This window comes from Trichomycterus rosablanca, chromosome 16, assembly GCF_030014385.1.
Source record: "Trichomycterus rosablanca isolate fTriRos1 chromosome 16, fTriRos1.hap1, whole genome shotgun sequence".
Taxonomy (NCBI): domain Eukaryota; kingdom Metazoa; phylum Chordata; class Actinopteri; order Siluriformes; family Trichomycteridae; genus Trichomycterus; species Trichomycterus rosablanca.
In genome coordinates, this window is record NC_086003.1 from 26322703 (window position 1) to 26347593 (window position 24891).

The 24891-nt window shown below is 42.4% G+C and overlaps 1 protein-coding gene and 1 non-coding gene across 5 annotated transcripts in view; both read left to right on the forward strand.

The window, feature by feature from the left end:
• Nucleotides 1-24891, forward strand: part of ncam1a (neural cell adhesion molecule 1a) — a 388457-nt gene that overhangs the window by 206419 nt on the left and 157147 nt on the right. The gene's annotated exons all lie outside the window — the stretch shown is intronic.
• LOC134330995 (U6 spliceosomal RNA) lies at nt 862-968 on the forward strand. The gene has a single exon (XR_010015067.1). It is a non-coding gene; the product is annotated as a U6 spliceosomal RNA (small nuclear RNA).

Sequence of the window (24891 nt, forward strand, 5' to 3'; positions counted from 1 at the left end):
TTAAATGTGAGGAATACAGAATTATTCTCACCCAGTTTGTGCTGATTGTGGATATTTATTCACTTACATTAGCGAGTGAAAGAGTTCACAGCTATTTGTCAAATTAGCCCCGCTTAGCCGTAGTCAAGTGTTAAAACGCTGCCATAAAACAGCTATTAATATATATCTTGGCTCTGATGTTAATATTTTACATCATTTTCAGGGTTTTCCTCTCATTTTTTACATTACAGAGTAAAACAAAGCAGGAACTGAGTTCATTTTTGTACAAAGAGATTAGTAAGCAGAATGAACTAGCGCATGCTTTGTTTCTGATCTCCCCAGCGCTCGGCGTAGCAGGCCTCGCTCTAATCTCCTCTTTGTTTAGTGCTTTTATCTGTCGGTTCATTGTCTCCTTTTATCGGCAGCTTAAGAAGAACAGTAAAAAAATACAATGCGTGACGTGATCATCAGATCCAAACCAAAGTGTATCGCTGCGGGGATGTTGCACTCTTGTTTATTTGTCGGCTCGTCCTGGATGCTTGTGCAGTAGGGCTCTGAATTGCTAATGGTTTGATTCTGCAGAATTAATAATAACCACGTTTGTTTGTGTGTTTGTTTATTAGGATTTTAACGTCATGTTTTACACTTTGGTTACATTCATGACAGGAACGGTAGTTACTCATTACACAAGATTCATCAGTTCACGAGTTTAATGTCGAACACGTCTTTGGACTGTGGGAGGAAACCGGAGCACCCGTAGGAAACCCACGCGGACACTGGGAGAACATGCAAACTCCAAACAGAAAGTACCCGGACCACCCCACCTGGGGATTGAACCCGGGACCTTCTTGTTGTGAGGCGACAGTGCTACCCACATAGCCACTGTGCCACCCCAGCATGTATACACTAAAACTGGAATGATACAGAGAAGATCAGCATGGACTCTGCACAAGGATTACACACAAAATCATGAAGCTTTGCCATATTTACAGTGGCTAGAGCTTTGAGCCGTCAGTCTGAAGGTTGTGGGTTTGAATCCCTGCTCTGTCATGCAGCCACTGTTGGGCTTTTGTGTACATGTACAGTACAGTGAGATTCTTTTCCGGCATATACTAGCTCGGCATCCCTGGAGCAGACAGGGTTAAGAGGCTTGTTCAAGGGCCCAACAGTGGCAGAGCCACTTCCGACTGATAGCCTAAAGCTCCACCCATTAGGCTACTACTGTCCCTAAAAAATTATTGGCAGTGTGGAGGTTTAGACCATGTTATTGGTTATTGTGGGGGATTGGGGTTTCCTGCCATTCTAAAACTTTTCTGCTATTAATAACTGATAAGAACAATTGTGGATCCTATTATCATGTGTAGCTAGTGAATGGAATATGTTTGTTTATGATTTTTACATCAGTATATTGGAGACGGGGCATTTTAAACATCCGAATATTAGGAAGGATCCATTCCAATATATATTGTGATTACGGCTTTGCTCACAGGATGTGTGTTCCTAATAAAGTGGACATTAAGTTTAAATAGGGGGATTAATTATTGATTAATCATTTTTCAGCATTAGGTTCTAGGTTGCCATTTCAGCCGTGTACCGAGTTATGTTTTGTGGTTATTTTAAGAAATGCTGGCTTGTATTTGATGACCTTTACTTGACCCTTGTAAATGTAACTGGTGCATTTGTGTTTCAGATTTATTTCTTCATTTAATTTTTGATTCTCTGCATATTTCATTTCCTGTGCAGGATTTTATCGTCCTGTTGTAATACAGAAAGCTGTAAAAGCGTTTACACTGCATCTATAAAAAGCCTTTTTGTGTGAATGCTCGTCCATGGGCCGCTCTCTGCTGGACGTGTGTGATTGTAAATCACTGAAGGAAGGGGCGAGAAAGTGAGAGAGATAAAGAGAGAGAGAGAGAGATAAACAGTGCGTTCTAACACGAGTCTCCCGAGGATGTGCGCCGTCCCCTCTGATGCCTCCCTCCGTCTCTGCCACGTGAAGCTGTTTCCCCCCAAATCTGCGCATCCTATTTATAGTAGGATTACGAGGAAGGAGGAGGGAGGGAGCGGCGCGGTGCGAAGAGGGAGCCGTCTCCATGGTAGCGAGCGGGCGGGGAGGGTGGCGTTTTGTACCAGTACAGGGTCTTCTTACAAATCAGCTGCACCTGGACCGAGCATCTCCAGCGTGTGTTTTATCTAATTATTCCTTTTTGGACTGACTGCTGTACGCCTCGACTTCCCCGAGTTCATAACAGAGAAATAAAACTAGAAAAACAAAACATCATACATGTATACAGTGGTACCTTGAAACTCAGCGTCAATTGGTTCTGGGAGTGGTGTAGAGTTTTAAAGGCGTTGAGTTTCAGGGTATTTTTTCCCATAAGGTTTAATGGGAAACCTGTTAATGCATTCCATGGTCCCGTGGTACTGCATATATTTTAGGCTAATGTAAATATGGGGTTGTTTTTGACACTTATACTCTGAAAATAACACAAATATAATATAAAAACACTGAAATACAATAAAACCTGCACTTTATCTTTACTTCTTTATTGTTTCCTTATGCTTCTTAATCATGGAGATGCGAGTTCAGTAAAGGCGCATTCACATTAGAAGAGGCAAAACCGCTTTGCACTGCTGTACTGTTATTTCCTATAAAGTGTGATGGTCCACAAAGCTTAATGTGACTTATTGTACTAAACCGAGTGAGGAATTTCATTAGTGGAGAGCATTTATGAGCAGTAATAATTAAGAGAAGTTTAGTGCTCCTGTGTCATTCTTTTAATACATTAAGTCACATTAAGCTGTTTTTTAATAATAAACATTTTAGACTCTAGGAGAAGCTGATTCTCAGCACCTCGAGCTGTCACACGAGTTTAAAAGTGAAACAGTGAGGAAAATCCAGATAAACACAGATACATGTGGAGCTTTCAGACTGGATTTAATGGTTATTCCACACAAATGCAGATTCGTCTCATATTCACACTTTGATGAAGTGGCAGTCACACAAGGGAAATGCCAAGTGTAAGGGAAATGCCAAGTGTAAGGGTACACATTTCTCAGCGAAGGGCGTTAAGTTTCAAAGATTTCGAGTTTAGGGGACGTCAAGTTACAAGGTACCGCTGTACTTTATTACAGATCAGTGCTGATTTTCTGTCTTCTACTTATTACGAGTGATAGATTTAAATGTACATTTGCTGCATTTAACAGATGCTTATAACATTATGGGCGCCTTTCAAAACACTCACAATACTTATAGTTTAAACATCAGTACATAATTAATTACACAGATTAAGGGTAGACAAGTTTAAATAAGTATGTTTTAAGGCGTGTTTTTAAGCTAGGGAAAGAATACAATAATAACTAGATACAATTTGAGCAATCGAGGGTTCCCAGTGCTCAGGGGTCCAACAATGATGATTAAACCAGCAAGTTAATGATTACTAGCCTAGTACATTAACATCTGAGCTACAGCTGCATAGATCTTAAAATGCCTTGTAAAAGATTGAAAGGTTTGAATCTCAGCTCTGCTACTGGCTGGCTGGGCGCCCCCTAGCGGGCACAATTGTCAGTGCCTGCAGCAGACAAAATTGACCACTAGTCTGCTGAGTGGGAAAGACCGGACTAAAAAGCGGTTGGTGGGTAGCACTGTCGCCTCACAGCAAAAAGGTTCAAATCTCAGGTGGAGCAGTTCAGGATTTCAAAGGTTTAAGGGCCTTACTCAGGGGCCCAACAGTGACAACTGAGCTATTATGAGGATTAAACCAGCAACTTAATTATTACTAGTTTAGTACCTTAACCTCTGAGCTACAACTGCATAGAATCTCTAAATCCCCTGTAAAACATTGAACTCCCCAGGTTTGAATCTCAGCTCTGCTACTGGCTGGCTGGGCGCCCCCTAGCGGGCACAATTGGCAGGGCGTGCAGCAGACAAAGGTGGGTACTAGTCTGCTGGGTGGGAAAAGACTGGACTACATTTACATTTTTGGCATTTAGCAGACGCTTTTCTCCAAAGCGACTTACAGTACTGTGACAGTATTCTGTCTAAGCAATTAAGGGTTAAGGGCCTTGCTCAAGGGCCCAACAGCAGCAACCTGGCAGTTGTGAGGCTTAAACCAGCGACCTTCTGATTACTAGTCCAGTGCCTTAACCACTAGGCTACACCTTAAAAAGTGGGCGTAGTCTTTCATGCTGTGTAAAGACCCTGGTTAGTAGCCCGAGGCTCCTGTACAGAAGTGGAAGAATGTAGAGATCAGTGTGTGACTCTCCATGCGTGAGACTGGCCTCCTGTGTGAATCCATTGAAGTACGGGCAAGTAATTAGGGGTCGGTGGACAGCACACACGTCTGAGGTAGCATGTGTCAGGTGAATTCGGACGCATTCGTGGTCCCCTGTAGCAGAGGACTAACTGGCCATGCTATAAAAAAGCATAAATAAAATAGAAAACTAGATAACCTGGACAGATCTATTGAAACGAGAGGACACAGTTGTGCCCAGCGTGCAGCTTTGGCACCTGTCACGAGCCACTGAGTGACAGGCCATCACACAAAGCTTGCGATTACTGGCGTGTACCATATGTCTGTGTGCGCATGATGTGCCAGGATAATCCTCACAGTGTAGCACGGGGCATGTGAGGTCTCTCAGACTGGTGTACACAGAAACAGGGCAATCATCTGAAACTGCCTCTACTGCAGTGATCGAATTAGACCTGGTTATGTAACAGGGTGTAATAGCTCTGATAGCCAAGGAAATAATTACTAGATCTTTGACTGACCCTCTGATATGAGTTAATTTGAGCTAATGTTACTTAAAGGCGTTTGGGTGTCGCAGCAGTTAATTGCGTTATCGTTCTATTACCAGGCTTTATTCCATTCAGGGTTGCCCACCTCTCAGAAACATGCAGTATACACTGATCAGCCATAACATTAAAACCACCTCCTTTTTTCTACACTATCTGTCCATTTTATCAGCTCCACTTACCACATAGAAGCACTTTGTAGTTCTACAATTACTGACTGTAGTCCATCTGTTTCTCTACATACCTTTGTCGCCTGCTTTCATGCAATTCTTTAATGGTCAGGACCACCACAGAGCAGGAATTATTTAGGTGGTGGATTATTCTCAGCACTGCAGTGACACTGACATGGTGGTGGTGTGTTAGTGTGTGTTGTGCTGGTATGAGTGGATCAGACACAGCAGTGCTGCTGGAGCTTTTAAATACCGTGTCCACTCACTGTCCACTCTATTAGACACTCCTACCTAGTTGGTCCACATTGTCTATGTAAAGTCAGAGACGATCGCTCATCTATTGCTGCTGTTTGAGTTGGTCATCTTTTAGACCTTCATAAGTGGTCACAGGACGCTGCCCACGGGGCGCTGTTGGCTGGATATTTTTGGGAGGTGGACTATTCTCAGTCCAGCAGTGACAGTGAGGTGTTTAAAAACTCTAGCAGCACTGGAGTTATCCACTCATACCAGCACAACACACACTAACACACCACCACCATGTCAGTGTCACCTGCTCTGCAGTGGTCTTTGGAGAGTCCTGACCATTGAAGAACAGGGTGAAAGGGGGCTAACAAAGCATGCAGAGAAACAGATGGACTACAGTCAGTAATTGTAGAACTACAAAGTGCTTCTATATGGTAAGTGGAGCTGAGAAAATGGACAGTGAGTGTAGAAACAAGGAGGTGGTTTTAATGTTATGGCTGATCGGTGTATGTATCATCTGTTTGAACCTTTGCATTCACGTGATTGATTTGTGCTCTGGTTTATTTTTACAGGTGAATCTGAATTTTGTAATTTACTGATAGTTTGGTTTAATCAGTATTGCACAGAATCACATTTCTGTAGCACTGAAGTCTGACCCGACAGCCGGGGTTCATTCCGTATTCTCACCATGATCTTATGGTCATAAAACTTGAAAGCCTTGTGGAATATTCAATAGCAGCCAGCAGATGTGAATAGATGAAACGTCCTCCCGAGAGACGCATGATGCACCTGCTTTATACCTTCACATCGTCATTACGTCATTTAATCATCGTAGACCCGGCCAGTGTGCTAATATTTAGCTTTTGATATAAGAGACGGTGGGGACGACACCTAAATGACTTTAATGGGTCTGTAAAATAGAAATATGTGCAAATCCTTACACAGTTTACTGTCCATGCGAATGCAGAATGCAACTATTCTTTTCAATGTACAGGCGTTAATAATCTGATGGAACAGAGTTTGCATTTTATGGGCAGTTTAATTTAAAAGCTGTCAGTTAAATGCGTGTACAGCAGCTCTGAGTGTAACCATGTTTTTTTGAGGAAGAATTTAGAGGATTTGCCTGAATGTAGATGATTAGCCAAAACACGTTTGGTTTCTAAAAGTTTGTATTAGATATACAGTAGACCCTTGACTTATGAATTGAATTGGTTCCGAAGGGCTGTTCTTAAGTTAAAATGTTCGTTAGTTAAACCTATTTTTCCCATAAGAAATCATGTAAATAGAATTCATCCGTGCCAGACCTCCCAAACCCCCCCTTACCTAACCTTTCTAATGTCTTAAATGGTATTTTTTGTACTGTTCATAAACACACATCACATTTCAGAACAGTACGTGTGCTGTACCATACACCATAATACATTGTATCTACCAGAAACAACAATAACTCATATTTCTCTATTATTTCCTTCTTTATTTCAAAAGCGTTGTATTTTGTAGGTGTAATATCATGAAAGAATAACTTTCTTCTTCTCTCTCACTCACTGTCCCCTCTGTCTGATACACAGTGACAGCTACTGGCAGGAGTAATTATACAACAACAAAAAAACTGCGCTTTCTCTGCACCTTCTCTGGAGACATTTTAATATTGAATTTTACAAAATGTAAAGAAAACACCGGAAAAACACCGTCTGCTGTCCGAATGTTCACTCACTGTATATATATAGAGAGAGACGGTTGGAGTTAACTTGTTCGTGACGTCACATGTTTCGCGAATAGATGAATGTATAGATGGATGGATGGATGAATGTATAGATGGATGGATGGATGAATGTATAGATGGATGGATGGATGGATGGATGGATGAATGTATAGATGGATGGATGGATGAATGTATAGATGGATGGATGGATGAATGTATAGATGGATGGATGGATGGATGAATGTATAGATGGATGGATGGATGGATGAATGTATAGATGGATGGATGGATGGATGGATGAATGTATAGATGGATGGATGGATGGATGTATAGATGGATGGATGGATGGATGAATGTATAGATGGATGGATGGATGGATGGATGGATGAATGTATGGATGGATGGATGTATAGATGGATGGATGGATGGATGGATGGATGGATGAATGTATAGATGGATGGATGGATGAATGTATAGATGGATGTATAGATGGATGGATGGATGAATGTATAGATGGATGGATGGATGGATGAATTTATAGATGGATGGATGGATGTATAGATGGATGGATGGATGAATGTATAGATGGATAGATGGATGGATGGATGAATGTATAGATGGATGGATGGATGGATGAATGTATAGATGGATGGATGGATGGATGAATGTATAGATGGATGGATGGATGAATGTATAGATGGATGGATGCATGGATGGATGGATGAATGTATAGATGGATGGATGGATGTATAGATGGATGGATGGATGGATGAATGTATAGATGGATGGATGGATGGATGAATGTATAGATGGATGGATGGATGTATAGATAGATGGATGGATGGATGAATGAATGCATAGATGGATGGATGGATGGATGGATGGATGAATGTATAGATGGATGGATGAATGTATAGATGGATGGATGGATGAATGTATAGATGGATGGATGGATGGATGGATGAATGTATAGATGGATGGATGGATAGATTTTTTTGTTTTATTGTTTTGTGAACAATTCTCCAGTTTCATAACATTTTTATTTGACTGTAGAATAGCTAGCAAGTCAAACAAAACCTTTAGATTTTAAGTCATTTTAAGGCTATATTTATCTCTTCTGTAGCAGCTCCAGAGTTACAGCTGTTGCGAGACTAAACACTCAGGAGTGTTTATGTACTTGGCATCAACCTTCTAAAATGTAAATTTTTTTTCATTATATTCTTTCTCCTTTGAAACAAAATGAGTTGCACAAACAGACGTTGAGGATCAAAGCGAGAGGAGCAGCTCGGCGTCTGCATGAAGGGTTTAGAATTAACAGAGGAACAAAAACAAGCGTGTGAAGCAAAACTCCTGGTACGTTTGTGTCGTCTTGGTAAAAAGTGCACACAGACGCCGGTGGGTCACTTTTACTCTCCGTGTTATATTCAGGGTTGGAACATGAACCAGATCTATATTTCTCTTCCTCCCCTCGTCCGTATGCGTACTTCTTTAATTGGTGTCGAATGTTTCCCTGGTAACGGCTCTGACCCAGAGTAATTCCTGACAGGCACGGAGTTGAATAAATGGCTTTGGGATTTAGGGAGCGCTCCACATATCCCTGAGAAGGGAGCGCATTTAGCTTGTAGGAGAGAGGAAGGGCGGCTGGGGTAACTCGGATGGGACTTAGCGCACGCTCTTGTGAACACCACAAGGCAAATATGCTTTATTGGTTTGCTAAACACAATAGACCAGGGTGACAGGTTTTTTTTTCTTGGAAAGAAGGATCTTCCGCCCTGGTGTGTTAAAAGCAGCTGCTGAGCGCTACTAAATCTAATAATAGCAAGCATGTATAGTAAAAACAGAGTACATAGTAACAAAGTGCAAGTAGTATTATTGGGGTATTTGTTTCTTTCTTCTGTAAAAATATTTCTGCTAATTTTAACTTAGAAGAAAATCACTGCACATCCCTCCAACAACGGTATTGCTTAGTAAAGTATAATAAATAATTTTAATAAATGTATTAAAAACAATTATAGAAGAAAAAAATATAGAAGAAATATAATAAGATAAAACACACTAGCACACCAGAGCTGACATATCGAATTCGTCGGTTTGAATCTCAGCTCTGATACCGGCAAGCTGGACACCTACAAGAACAACGATTGGCTTGTTGTTCAGGGAGGGTGCTGGAGGAGAATCCTCATAACTGATGCAATTACGACCTCTGCTGGCTGATTGATGGCGTCTGCACAGAGCCGAGGAATAATGTTGATCAGGGTGTGGCCCTCCGTGCACAAGGCTGGTTGACATATAAACTCGCCTTGTGCAGGTGAAAAGAGGCCGTCGGTACTGCAAACGTGTCGGAGGGGCGTGTGGTAGTCCCGACTCTCCCAATGCCTAGTTCATACTACACGATTTTTGCCCTGATTTTCACTCGCCGACTGGAGCAACTTGGCGTTTACTCGGCGATTGAAACTCGGCTCTCAATCGCTATGTGTGAACTACCCAACAATTCGATCCGAAGCGAGATTTCTAGCATGTCAGATATCTGAATCTGAGTTGCCCGATTGGCAATGAGTGTTATGTCAAACAGCCAATGAGAACGTAAGATACGGGGTGAGGGGAAACATGAATGTAAAAACGCAGGGGATGAGTGTAAAAAGGTGGGACAGGGGGATAATATAGTTTATATCAGAATACATTGGCACACACACACATTTTATACAGTATTTCTGACCTTATCGTTCTCTACTAAACATAACACCAACGCTGCATTGCAAAAATATTTATTAACCTCCAACTCACTATAGAACAAACCATGCTGGTTGCGTTGCCAAATCCACTCAGATTCATTTATTTTTTCTCCTTGATTTTATGCCGCACAACAGCGCACAAACTTTGATCGCTCGCTACTTGTTGACGTGCATTTTTGGACGTGGTATCATTAAACCCCTCGTCACTTCTCGCGTTTGTTTTCGTGACTGAACGTAGTTTGGGACACCAGAGAAGCTCACCTGAGATTCCAGTTAGTGATAGATGGTGTAGTGTGAAACCCCCTATCGCCGATCAGTCGTGTAGTGTGAAATACACAACGACTTGAAAGACTCCCAATAACAAGAGATCCAGTCGTGTAGTGTGAACTGTACCGTGACCTGACGACTTGGAAAGTCGTGTAGTGTGAACTTGGCATAAGTCAGAGTGGAGATCAACATCAGTAGAGAGGAAGCGTAATGCAGTGGGGTGATTGGATACGACTAGATTGGGAGGAACATTGGGTGGCAAATTAAAGAAAAATGCATATAACTGCATTCATTTTAGACTTATGTAAAAATTGGGTTGTTTTTGACACTTATACACTAAAAATAACACAAACGAGCTATTTTAATCTGGATAAAAGTTGAGGCCTTGGTACTTTGTGAGCTTGACAAAACCCGATGCAAGAAAGCTCACAACGGAAAAACCTCAGACCTCTCTCTTCAGCACTAGTACTTTTTTCAGCACGTCACGCTCGAATCCCGAGAATCAGCAACCGCAAGTATTCACCACTGAGAGACGTTTGGAGGGAGGCATGTTTTTGGAAAGTTTTTTTGATTATTAACAGATGCTGGAGCAGAAATATGTAGTTCCTCACCTAAACAAAGTCCTCTTCATCCTCCCTTCTGAATATCGTATCAGTGTTAAATTTCCTTAAACACTTTCCGCGGTCTTCAGTTCCATTTAAAAACGCTCATTCATTGCCTGCTGCTTATTATTTTTCCTGTAACTCAAATCTTATTTGATATATGTGGTATCAGATCGATCGTTCCTGATATTTAGATTTTTCTTGCTCAGGAGCCAATCTGCTCGACTTAACACATTTTTGTCTGCGTGCCAATTGGTTGCCTGCATGGTCCAAAGCATTAGGGGCAGTTTAGGGCAGCCAATATGCTTCCTGCATACTAACTACTGTCCAGTAGTTATCAGTACAATTAAACCTATCAGTACAATTAATAGAAAGAAAATGTTCGATCCCCAGGTGGGGCGGTCCAGGTCCTTTCTGTATGGAGTTTGCATGTTCTCCCCGTGTCTGCGTGGGTTTCCTCCGCGAGCACTAGTTTCCTGCCACAGTCCAAAAACATGCAGTCAAGTAAATCGGAGACACTGAATTGGCCTATAGGTGAATGGGTGTGTGTGTGTATGTGTTTATGCCCTACGATGCCCCTCGCGACCCTGATTCGATAAGCGGTTAAGACAGTGAGTGAGTGAGTGTTTAAGTTTAACTTGGCTTAACCCAGTTATTACGTTATAGTCACAGTTTATTCCAGTACTCAGTAAAAATAAACCACGTCAGGCTGCTTTGTCACACCACATCACAGCTGATGTAAGCGAGAGGTTAATTCTCTTCTAATTTTTAAAGTAAACCATGTTTGAGGTTGGTTTCTTGAAAGATCAGCCTTAAGCAGGACTGTCTTGTCATTTTCTATTTGTGTCTTTTTAATTTCCCTTTTCTTTCTTTTATTCATCTGTTTCATTGTTTTATTTATTTATTTTTATAATTTAAATACTATTTCTTTTGACGTCTCTCCACAACCGTATGGTAAGCTCATGAGATCCTGCCAGCAAGAGAGAACTAGCAGATAAATATGGGTTCTATTCTTACCACAGAACTTATACGCTATGCTTTTAAATATATCAGGTTACAGCTTCTTGGAAATTTCAACTAGTCCTTCTCTAATTCCACTGAGAATCTGAAGTTTTTTAGTATTTACTAGAAATCAGAAGGTTTCATTACAACTTCATACCTCTATGTACAAGAGACTCTGATGTAGTTCTGTCAGAATGATGTAACTGGTAATACTGGTAATACTTTAAATGGTCAAATAATGGTCATTTTTAATGATTTAATATTTCCTTTTTGTCATTTACCACAAGCAGCAAATCTCTTTAGTAAAGATCAGACCACAGCATCTCTTGACCTGTGTTATAAATTCAAATTAAAACACTAATTCTGATATAAAACATGCTCAGTAATTTACATATCAGCTAAGCACAAGTTTAAAAATCATGGGGTAAAAGCTTTAACCAATGTAAAATGCTTTAGTTCACCTGTAAATTACGGTGGTACCTTGTAACTCAACGTCCCCTAAACTCAAAATCTTTGAAATTCAGTCCCTTCATCAAGAAATTGGTTCCCTTAAACTCCAACAGGTGCAGTTAAAAATAAATGTATTTATTTAATTTCAAATTAACAATCAACAGCCGCTTTGTTCAGCTCTCGGCTTGAGCGGTTCGGTAAAACGTCATCAAAGTGCGAATACGAGACGAATCTGCATTTGTGTGGAATAACTGTCAGGTCCAGTCTGAAAGCTCTACATGTATCTGTGTTTATCTGGATTTTCCTCCTTGTTTCACTTTTAAACTTGTGTTACAGCTCGAGGTGCTGAGAAATTGTGAGAATCAGCTTTTTCTAGTCTAAAACTCTTAAAGTGACTTAATGTATTAAAGGAATGACAGGGACACTAAACCTTTCTTAATTAGTACTGCTCGTATGTTCTCTCCACTAATGCAATGGTATTTCAGTGTGTTTATATTACACTTGTGTTATTTTAAGTGTATAAAAGTCAAAAACAACCCCATTGTTTTACATAAGTCTAAAATATATGCAAGTCTACGGGACCATGAACTCTCAAACATCCTTATGGGAAAAATATCTTAAAACTCAACACCCAGAACCAATTGACGTTGAGTTTCAAGGTACCGCTGTATACATAAAACATTATCCCATAAGCCAAATGTCAATCAAGTACTAAGTTTTGTTATTTTTCTTTTGCTGCTCCCCATCAGTCTCATTCTGGCCAACTTTCCTCAATATTGTGGTGTTAAACACTAAGTAAAGATGAATCTAGAGACCCCTGCAGTCCCTCTGCAAATTTTTATGATGCTGTGACTTACTAAATGAGCTGTTACTAAGCTTTAACAGACCAGCCACTCCTGGGTCTGTTTAACATTGTTTCCTCTTTTAGAGTTTATGGATAACTGTGGTTTGGAAGAGTCCCTGGTTATAAGACAGTAATGACAGCTCGACTGCAGGTTAAGGATGAATAAGATTGATATTCTTTAGGACTGAAATTAAACCAGGCTGTGTTCAGTTAACTAAACAGGCTTTCTAGTTATAGTTGTTTAACTGGTTCATTAACCAAGAAATTCACATGGATGGATGGATGACTTAAAAAAAAGTATCTAAGTCAGTATCTATCAAAAGTGGTCCAAGGAAGGAACAGTGGTAAACCGGCGACAGGGTTATGGGCAGCCAAGGCTCATTGATGCACGTGGGGAGCGAAGGCTGGCCTGTGTGGTCCGATCCAACAGACAAGCTACTGTAGCTCAAATCGCTAAAGAAGTTAATGCTGGTTCTGATAGAAAGGTGTTAAAATACACAGATCATCACAGTTACAGGGCTGTTTTGGCAGCAAAAGGGGGACCAACACAGTATTAGGAAGGTGGTCATAATGTTAACATGCATAATGGCCAAAAGCACAATGTCCCCCTATTTTAAAAAGTTCCCCCAATTCAGAGTTCCAAACCTCCTCTGGCATTAACATCAGCACAAAAACTGTGCACCAGGAGCTTTATGACATGGGTGTCCATGGCCAAGCAAGTGTCCTCTTAGTTCCAGTATAGATAAATATTAATGCTTCAGCATAGCAAGACATTTTGGACAATTTTATGCCTCCAACTTTGTGGGAACAGGTTGGGGAAGGCCCTGTTCTGTTTTAGCATGACTGTGCTCCAGTGCACAAAGCAAAGTCCATAAAGGCAAGCTTGTATGGAAGAACATTGCACAGAGCCCTGACTGCATATTGTGTTGTTGGCCTTCTCATCCAACAACAGTGTCTGCCAGATGCTTTTCTGAATGAATGGGTGAAAATTCCCACAGACACTTTGTAGAAGCGTAAAAGTTTAAGAATGGCATGTCATTAAAGCTGCTTTAAGTGTAATGTGTAGCCGTCCCAAAACTTTTGTCCATGTAGTGCATCAGTAATATCTAAGTAAAGTCTAAGAAATATATCCTCTCAGTTTTTCCTCTCGGTTCATTCCGAGCTGATGATGATAAACTGAGCCCGAGCAGCTTGGTCAGCAAACGGCACTTCTTTTCTCCTTAAAACCTTCTTTAGTTGGCCTGTACTCTCATGAGATGCATGTCGAGGACTGTGCTACTGCCTGGTGGTTTGTTTAATCCAGGTTTTACTTTAGTCTACATTATTTATGATTTAAAATAAGGTAGCACATACTTGATATCTCAGTGCTGATTGTAAGTGTAGGTACCGTCGCCTGCGCGCTGTTATAAAACAGCAATTTTCTTGCAGTGTAGGCCGAAACTTTCTGTACCTGATGTACCTTCATTATTGGTAGCTTCACTTTTCAGGGACAGAAAGTACCGAGTGCAAACGTCTTGGAGAGTGTTAGAGATAACCCTCACTTAATACTAAAAGCTTGTTTATTATTTCTCTGAATGGATGGCCTCAGCTGGCATTAGGGTTGTTAATGGTTGACCATTATAAGTGGTCAACCTTGTGAAGAATATCATGGCTTTATCATTTCTTTATCACAGTATCCTGCAAAAAGTTTCTAGGATTAATTTTGTTTCCATCATGATTTTCAAAACTACACAGCAAAAGCAAATGCATGTATACGTACGTTTATATAGGGCATCAATAATAAAATCATGCGTTTACTGCATTTTAAGTGTGGAGTTAATCATTTACAGTCATTTGATGAGCTCCACTTACCACATAGAAGCACTTTGTAGTTCTACAATTACTGACTGTAGTCCATCTGTTTCTCTGAGTGCTTTGTTAGCCCCCTTTCATGCTGTTCTTCAATGGTCAGGACCCCCACAGGACCACCACAGAGCAGGTATTATTGTCGGATTATAGGTGGATTATTCTCAGCATTGCAGTGACACTCTCATGGTGGTGGTGTGTTAGTGTGTGTTGTGCTGGTATGAGTGGATCAGACACAGCAGCGCTGATGGAGTTTTTAAATATCGTGTCCACTCACTGTCCACTCTATTAGACACTCCTACCTAGTTGGTTCACCTTGTAGATGTAAAGTCAGAGATGATCGCTCATCTATTCCTGCTGTTTGAGTTGGTCATCTTCTAGACCTTCATCATTAAAAATGACACAGGACGCTGCCCATGGGGCGCTGTTGGCTGGATATTTTTGGTTAGTGGACTATTCTCAATCCAGCAGGGAGCGCTGCTGTGTCTGATCCACTCTTACCAGCACAACACACACTAACACACCACCACCATGTCAGTGTCACCTGCTCTGTGGTGGTCCTGTGGGGGTCCTGACCATTGAAGAACAGCATGAAAGGGGGATAACAAAGCATGCAGAGAAATAGATGGACTACAGTCAGTGATTGTAGAACTACAAAGTGCTTCTATATGGTAAGTGGAGCTGATAAAACGGACAGTGAGTGTAGAAACAAGGAGGTGGTTTTAATGTTATGGCTGATCGGTGTATATATGCGCCACTTTAGCCCGGTTAGGCTTGGGATGGGTCTTACACCACCTGAAACCACTGGGCGGAGGGCAGGAATACACTCTGAACAGGGCACCACACACTCATTTTTTCCACATTGTTTTTAAAAATGACATTCACTTTAAGCACTGAGTACGACACTGCTCTCTGGGACTCGCTTAAAAAGCCTAGGTTTGAGGTCTAGTGCATTAGCACCGATTAGCGCTATAGCTTCTGGGGATAGTGGTTTGCCAATCTGTGCTTCCTGCCATGACATAAACAGGCTCTGGCCCATCGCAGTCCTGACCAAAAATATATTTAACATGCAAATACCACCAGCGCAGAGATTCAGAACTCTCCGGTTCGAATCTCAGCTCTGCTACCAGTCGTCTGACCCCCCTTTAGCAGGCATAATTGTCTAATGCCTGCAGCAGGCAAAATTGGCCTCCAGTCTGCTGGGTGGAAAAGACCGGACTAAGGATCTTGGTTGCCCAGGGCGCCTGTACAAAAAGTGGAGAAGCGCAGAGATCGGGGCGTGGCTCTCTGTACACGAAACCGACCTCACACACAAATCCACCAAAGTATGGGTGAATAAGAATGGATTGGTGGACTGCGCACATGTCGGAGGGAGTGTGTGTCAGGCGAATATACACCCTCCTTGGACGCCGTTAGGGTCCCCAGCAGTGGATTGGCTGTGATAAATTGGAAGAAAAAGTGGTAAAATGCATAAAAAGATAATCAAAAATAATGCAAATATATGCCGCTCAGGTGGCGCAGCGGTAAAGTACGCTAGCGCACCAGAGTTGGGGTTTCGAATACATCGTATCGAATCTCAGCTCTGCTTTACAACTGGGCTGGGCGGCTTCATGAACAACGATTGGCTGTTGTTCAGGGTTAGAGGGTAAAAAAGTCGGATCATAGGTCCTCATAACTGGTGCGACTGCGGCCCCTGCTGGCTGACTGATGGCGCCTGCACAGGGCTGAGGAATAATGCTGATGGGGGTGTGGCCCTCCGTACACAGTGCCCGTCGGTGTATGAACTCGACTCGTGCAGGTGAAAAATGCAGTCTGTAAGTCGTCAAGTCAACTTTATTTATATAGCGCTTTTTACAATAGACATTGTCTCAAAGCAACTTTTCAAAATCCAGGACCAACAGATACAAAAACCCCATGTTGAGCAAGCCGAGGGCGACTGTGGCAAGGAAAAACTCCCTGAAAATTACAGGAAGAAACCTTGAGAGGAACCAGACTCAGCAGGGCCCATCCTTCTTGGGTGGTCTGGAGGATACTTTAAATAAATACACGATTTACACAAAGCATACAAACACAGAATTAAATGATCTAAAAGTTATAACTGGTAATAAATAGATAAATAAATAATAATAAAGTTGTTATTCGCTCTAGTCTTCAAAAAAGTCTGTAGTGAGTTCTTGTCATTCTTGGTGCAATTACTCCAGACCCGTCACATCCGTACTGTACTGTACTGACTGTACGTGCCGGAGGGGGCGTATGTCAGTTGAGAGGCGTCCTCAGTCAGCGGTGAAGGGTCCAATCAGTATAGAGGACGCATTCAGGGTAATTGGACACGACTAGATTAGGGGAGAAAATTGGGGGGGAAAAGTTGGAAAAATTTATAATAAAAAAAAAAAGAAAAAAAAAAAAGAGAGTTTGATGCAAAGTGCAAAATATTGGAACTTCTTTTCCTTGTGGCGTGAATCGAAAAACCAAACTTTGCATAGTCACTGCTGTTAGTTATTGTTGATGATGGGACCGGGCTTGATGGGAAATCAATTCAGATTAAAGTAATGAGCGTGAGCGTGATGGCTGTAATTATCTCCACTGCTTGTCACCACACATTCAAATTAAATCTCAAAAATAGGCATGTTGCTCACACTGATGAGCATTAGGTTTAATTTGGGTATAATTTGAAAATCCTGTCCTTTTGGGTATCTAATTATTACTGCATGGTACCCATTAGGCTCTCCAGCTATTTGCAAGAGATTCACAAGCAGTAGGAGAAATTAAGGAAATGAAATAATTGTTTTTGGCGTGTTAGTCATAATTAATTACTTTGCTCTTTGTACCCACAGTTTATCATTGAGTGATGTGATTTTTACTGGCTTGGGATTGTTCAGAGTTCAGGTTTAAGAGACGTACTGTTAGGTTCTGTGGCGTCAGGGGAATGTGCCATCTCTCCCTGACGCCACAGGCCTTACAGAGCAGAAACGAGCTGTGCCTTTAATTACCTGGCCAGCTCGTTAGGGCGAACGGGCTGCACCTGTGCCTTCCCTTATTTAAGGGATAGGTGCAGAGCTGCAGCCGTCGCATCTTCTGCTTTTGTTGGCCTTTTTCTCTTTTCTTTCTTTCAGTTTGTTTGGCACTGCGGTGCCCTTTTATGTTTGTTTATTTTCATCTCTAGGTTGTGCCGCCGCACTGTGCCACCGCTATTGGGGCGCCACCAGGCCGCCGCCGCCGCCAAGCTGCCGCCATTGTGCCGCCGCTGTCGAGCCGCCGCCGCCGCCTGGTCGCCGCCTTCAGGTCGCCGTCAGGCCGCTGCCGTCGAGCCGCCATGCCGCCGCCACCGTGAGATCCTATTATCGCGCCCAGTGGAACGCGACCCCCTCCCAGCGTAAACCGCTGGTGACAGCGTCGCGTTTTGCCCTCTGGAGCGCTATCGCAAATGGCCACTTCCCAGCCACCCTGGCTGGTGACAGCGCCGTTACATTTAATCTTTAAGTCCGCAATTAAATCACACCCGGTAGCTGGCATGGCGCTGACCAGCATAAACTGCTGAAGAGCGCCGTGCCATCCAGCTATCGACGGTGTTACCCATCCTTCTCCGGCCAACAGCGCAAGGTTTTCCACCTCGCGAACACGGTCGCTTCACCTCTTTAGTGCTGGGAGCGGTTTTGCTGTCAGCGCTGCTGTGGCAGGCTGCGTAAGCTCCCAGCCAGGAGGTGAGCGACCAGGGTTCGTGCCTCGCGCTTCCCCTTTTTGTTATTTGTATTTTTCTGTTTATTTTCAGCCCCGACGTCCGGCTGCCTTCGGGCAGAAGTGTTTTTTGTTCTTGTTATTACTTTATTTTATTGTATATTATGTTTATTATTTGGTAAATAAAACCCTTTTAAATTAACCCTCTGCATCCTTGGGTCCTTCCTCCCCGAATCCTAACACGTACTTTCTTTTTGTTTGAGGTTTAATTAGGTTGCCAGATTTCAATATAGTGGAACCTATATTTCTTAACTCACTCACTCACTCACTCACTCACTTTCTTAACCAGGGTCGTGCTCGGGGAAGGGGGGGGGGGGGGGGGCGTGCTGGAGCCTATCCCAGCTTTTCAATGGGCGCAAGGCACACAGTAACACCCTGGACGAGGCACCAGTCCATCGCAGGGCAGACACACACACACACACATGCACACATACACTCACCCATTCACTTATAGGGCAATTCAGTGTCTCCAATTAACCTGACTGCATGTTTTTGGATTGTGGGAGGAAACCGGAGCTCCTGGAGGAAACCCACGCAGACACGAGAGAACATGCAAACTCCGCATAGCAAGGACCCAGACCGCCCCGCCTGGGGATCGAACCCAGGACCCTCTCGCTGATAATGACACGTCAGGTTCAAACACTCACAGTGTGAGGCAGGAACACATCCTGGACAGGTAAATCAGTCAGATAATCAGTAACAGCAGTGAACATGTAAAAATCTTATCCTGCTTATTAATGCCAATGCAAAAGCAGAAATATTTATTTCATCTCATTTCAACCAGAACTTTCTCACAATGGTAAACCAGTCAGGTCACAATCACATCACGTTACATCACAAACTCTTATTCTAAATCAGATCTGTGTTCACAGATTAAGTCCTGGACTAAATTAACTGTCAGATAGAAAACCTTAGTCTCCCAGTGGTCTGAGCCCTGTCTGGTGTTGAATTTGAGCTGAGAAAGAGCTTTCTGTAGTTGAGAGTAGATTAGATAGAGCATACAGATTAAAGCTAATCGTGTTCTGAGAGCTGATGGAAGATAGACTGAGAAACAGCAGCACAGAAGTTAGTTTGACCTTGTTTGCCGAGTGGAACAAACACAATTCTAATAACTCGCTGCTCTTAGTACCTTCGGCACTGCACAGCAGGGTGTGTGCTGTATGACCAGTGGTGCCACAGAATCTGCCCTGAAGACATTTTTAAAAGTTATAAATCTTACTGTAAAATGTAATTCACGTCCATGATTAATAAAGTAATTAAAAAAATTAGTAATTAAAAAAATATGACAATAAAGTTGAATCTATCTATCTATCTATCTATCTATCTATCTATCTATCTATCTATCTATCTATCTATCTATCTATCTATCTATCTATCTATCTATCTATCTATCTATCTATCTATCTATCTATCTATCTATCTATCTATCTATCTATCTATCTATCTATGATTAGATTTTAGGAGATGAATTATGTAGTTGTCCAAAAATCAGAAACTACAACCGCTGTGACCTTAGATAATGCAGCAGACTGTAAAAGCATCTGAGCATCTTGGTTTAAAGAAACTCCAGTGTCCTAGTCGCTCAGGTGGCGCAGTGGTAAAAACACACGCTGACACCAGAGCTGGGATCTTGAATACATCGTATCGAGTCTCAGCTCTGCTTGCCGACTGGGCTGAGCGGCCATATGAACAACGATTGGCCTGTTGTTCATATAGGGGTGGGATATTAAAGCCGGATAGGGACTCTCTCAAAACTAATGCAATTATGACCTCTGCTGGCTGATTGATGGTGCCTGCACAGAGATGGGAAAAGAGGGCTGTCAGGGTGTGGCTCTCCGTACACAGTGCCGATCCGCACTGCACTTGACAAAGTGTAGGTGACAAGATGCATACTGCATGCTGCCCACGTGTCGGAGGGGGCGTGGGTTATCTTTGTTCTCCTCAATCAGAGCAGTGATTGGCATTGGTGTAAAGGAAGCATGATTTAATAGGGCAATTGGACATGCTAAAATGGGAAAAAAATGCATGAACAAAATATAAAAAAAAGAAAAGAAACAAAGAACCACCAAAAAAACAGTTCTGTAAACTGAAAGTTGCTCAAACTGAACTGAAACTGAACCAGTTTAGTCATTTCTAACTTTCAATTGTGAATGCTCTGGGAGAGCTGGATCACCAAATCCCCCTCTGACACATGTCCAACCTGCTGCCATTTTTTATCACCTACCAGTGTTGGGTTCCCACAACAAACAAAATATATACACAAAAGAGGGCTCATAAATATTTAATGTAAATTGTACACTGGAATGTACACAGTTCTGCCTGCTTCAGCCTACTCATCAAACCTTACTGACCCACTTCACCTAACCTACAAAACATACACAAAAGGTTACGACAGCCTGATCAGAATTCCCTGGTTAGTTCAGCCTTCAGTGCAGAGCCTAAAGCAGCTCGGGCCACATTAGCAGCAGTGGAAATCCACGGGGCTGTAATGCCGTCCGGTGCTGCAATTTGACGGTTCTGAAATTGGACCCATTTTGTGCAGTACAACAAAGAGCCTTGGCAACCGCGTGCTGGACCAAGAATACACCGCTCAATGTGTTTTGGGGTAGATAGCAATTAAGCACCTTTTCCGTGAAAACCAGACTACAAAAGCGAAGAGGATGAAACCTCCGTTCAGCTGCTCTTATAGCAGCCTCGTTTCTTCACTGCACGCCCGGTTACACCGTCACTTACTCCCTCCACTTCTGTTTCCTCTATCTAATGCTCTGAAGATAACTACTGTCATTATTTGTGCGCCTTTCCTTCTGTCTTTGGACCGAAAGCCCTACAACAGAGCTAAATCTGTAATAACCCAGCGCTGAAACGAAAAAGAGGCTTTAACAATAGGCAGGAGCGAGAGGTTTGGAGATCAGCGCTCTAAATATTCTCCTCATTTCCATGATGAACCTAGCTCTTTTCATTTTTGCCGTAGCCCGCAGTAATGTGTTTATCTGATTGAATTTTGTTCTCTGCGTGAAGCTCGAGCGAAATTGCATTGCAACAGTCCTTCACTTAATGAAAGGCAAAGCAAACGAGCTGCAGGGGTTCATCACCGGTGCACCACTCCAGATTTGTTTTCTCCACTTTCCTCTTTAGAAAAGAATATGTGTTTAATCTTATGGGGATTTTAAAAATAAGCTGGCTCATCCAATTCATGATTCGGTTAAAGAAATGACTGAATGTTTGGGTTGAATTGCTGGCTTTGGAACACCTAGGCTATGCTCGGACCAGAATTCAATGTTCAAATCATGATTACTGAATTATTTAGTATAATATGACAGTATAATGGCTTTATGAATATCAGTGCATTACTGAACATTATGCATTCAGAACAGGACTGTATTTCCATATTTATTTATTTATTTATTTTATTTGTATTTTTTTTACTCCTTTTTCTCCCACTTTAGCGCATCCAATTTCTACCCGTCAATCATCCTCTCACTAATGCTGGTCCCTGCTCCTGATTGGGGAGGACGAGGCTGCTCCATGCCCCCTCCGACACGTGCATACATCTTATCACCTACGCAGTGCGGTACGCCGTGAGGGCCACACCCCCTACCGCACTCCTTCCCCATCTCCGTGCAGGCGCCACCGACCAGCCAGCAAAGGTGGTAATCGCACTAGTCTGAGAGAGAGTCCCCATCCGGCTTATCCCCGCCCCTTATCTGAACAACAGGCCAATTGTTGTTCATGTAGCCACTGTATGATGTATTCGAGATCTCAGCTCTGGTGAACAGCGTGTTTTACCTTATTTACATCAAGCAACAGTATCGGATCAGATTACACGTTTTTTTTTTCCTTCCGATATCCGATCCAGTGATTTGGGTCAATATCGGACAGGTACCGATACTGAGTATCGGATCGGTGACAGCCCTACTAATTATCCATAGGTTTGCTTTGGTTTTGTTACTGAAAGCTTCCTGAAAGCAAACAAAAGGGCTATTGTGGCTCAAACTCCAGAGTGTTTAAAGATACTGATGCTGAGATGAATGTATCACAGCTTGAGTGTATCAAGAGTGTAAATTCCTACTTTGTTTAAGGTAGCTTTGTTGTGGTGTACATTTACATTTTTACATTTTCAGCATTTAGCAGATGCTTTTATCCAAAGCGACTTACACAATGAGCAATTGAGGGTTAAGGGCCTTGCTCAAGGACCCAACAGTGGCAACTTGGTGGTGGCGGGGCTTGAACCGGCAACCTTCTGTTTACTAGTGCAGTACCTTAACCACTGAGCTATCACCGGCCCTGTTGTAGCCCTGTTGTTTGCCTTTCTACACCAGCTATCACTGGTGTAGAAAGGCAAATCCTTCCTAGTAATTGTATTTGACTCTAGTGGTTCTGAAGACAAGAAGAGTTAAAAGTAGCACAGGAGCACAGTGTTCAGTCTGAAAATCCTTAGTGAGCAGACCTAGCACAAACAGCTCATTCTTCATCCTCAGCAGGGTTCCTGCAGGTCAGAAGAACCATGACCAGAAATGTGAATCTGATAGTCAGCTATGCAGCGTTAAAGCACCGTGTCGGTACTGTAGATAAACACCACACATCTGGATTCACCTTCCAGCCAACACTGCACTCCTGGCCTCTTAACGACATGGACGTACGCCAAACACCACTCACTGTTCACAATTAACATCACTGATTGATGGCACATTGATGGCGCTCGGGCTGGACTGAGGCATGTAAAACAGCAGCCACACAAATCATGGAGTCAGACTGACCCGAAAAGGAGAGAGGTGTTAGGAGTACCAACGAGTGAGTCACACAATCACCTACACAAAATTAAAACAAGGTCCTCATACAGGTGGCACAATGTTATTATATTGTTGTTATAATTATTCCTCTGAATGGCAGACGTACGTCTGTGGTACAGGAACAAGGAAGGGATTGCGTCATCGTGTGTCCCTGCAGTTTTGGCTTACTAAGCTAACACAGTTAGCCTCAGGCTATTCAAACCAATGAGCTGAGGCTGCACAACCCGCTAGCATGCCATCTGTGTACCGAAGACGGTTAAATTGTCACTGACGATTGTCACCTTTAGACAAATTAAAAATCAGTGAGAATTTATTTACATTTACAAACAACTCCATTGGTTGCTTCGCATTCGTCCGCCACGTTTATAATCTTTGGCGGTGAAAAGTTGTGCTGCACTGAATGCTGGGATTGCCTTCACCACTAAGGAAGCATCAGATGCTCCCTCATCATTCTGTCAGATTATCACTTAGAATTAAAGCACCTCAGTAAGAGCATTTGAAGGTATCTAAGAATTTAGACATGCCTCTTTCTCTGGAGTGTAGGATGACCTAAAATGCATCTATGTAGAGAGATCTCTAGGTTTTCAGACAGACCCTTGATGTTTGTAGTAAGCAGCAAGCATTAGTGAGATTCTACTGGAGGGTCTGGATGACACATGGCTGAATGATAATGAAAAGCAGGTGGAAAATCAATCACTGGCTTTGTGTTTTTGACAATCTGACACGGTTCGGGCGTTACGGCACAGTTTGTTTAGGCTCGGCCAGAACCCTTACATTCCTGATTAAATCACATTCTGAGACACAGCGACTGTAAAAAGGGCAATCAGACATTCAGTGCTTTGGGTGTGAGAGGGGCGCAAATGCCACATTTACACACAGAGCAGATCGAGACACATTTTACCGACATTGCCGCACTGCTACCTGAGTCAACACCTAAATATCATTGAGTAAAACCGCTTGTCCTTGTGCTGCTGTAATTAAACAGTTCCGTTATAGTGAAGATGGGGTTTGTATAGTTGCTAGCATGGCAGTGAACTTCAGGCTGCAGGACATAAATACTCACTCACTTTCTTAACCGCTTATCCAGTCAAGGCACAAAGTAACACCCTGGAACGGGGCACCAGTCTTTTGCAGGGCAAACACACACATACACACACCTATTCACCTACAGGGCAATTCAGTGTCTCCAATTAACCTGACTGCATGTTTTTGGACTGTGGGAGGAAACCGGAGCTCCCGGAGGAAACCCACGCAGACACGGGGAGAACATGCAAACTCCACACAGGAAGGACCCGGACCTTCCGTACACCTGGGGCTCGAACCCAGGACCTTCTTGCTGTGAGGCGACAGTGCTACCCACTGAGCCACCGTGCCGCCCACATAACTACTTTGTTTACAAATGATTCATTTAATACAGTGTATATTTGCAATCAGAAATGTTAAACCTTACAAACATGAACTTAACTCCAAAGCTTGAGTCTGCACTTCTTGGCAGAGATGAATTTTGCTTCAAATGAATCTTTATCAGTTAAATGATGCAAATGAACAAAGAAAATGAATGATGAAGTATTTTAATAAAATAAAATACTGTATTTGTGTATCTGTAAAAAAACTGAAATACAATTAAATAAATAAAAGAATAATACAAATAAATAAAGTATCCTCACATAAATAAATTTGTCTGGAAAATTTTGAACCTGGCAACCCTGTAGTGACGTCAACCAGGCCAGGTGAA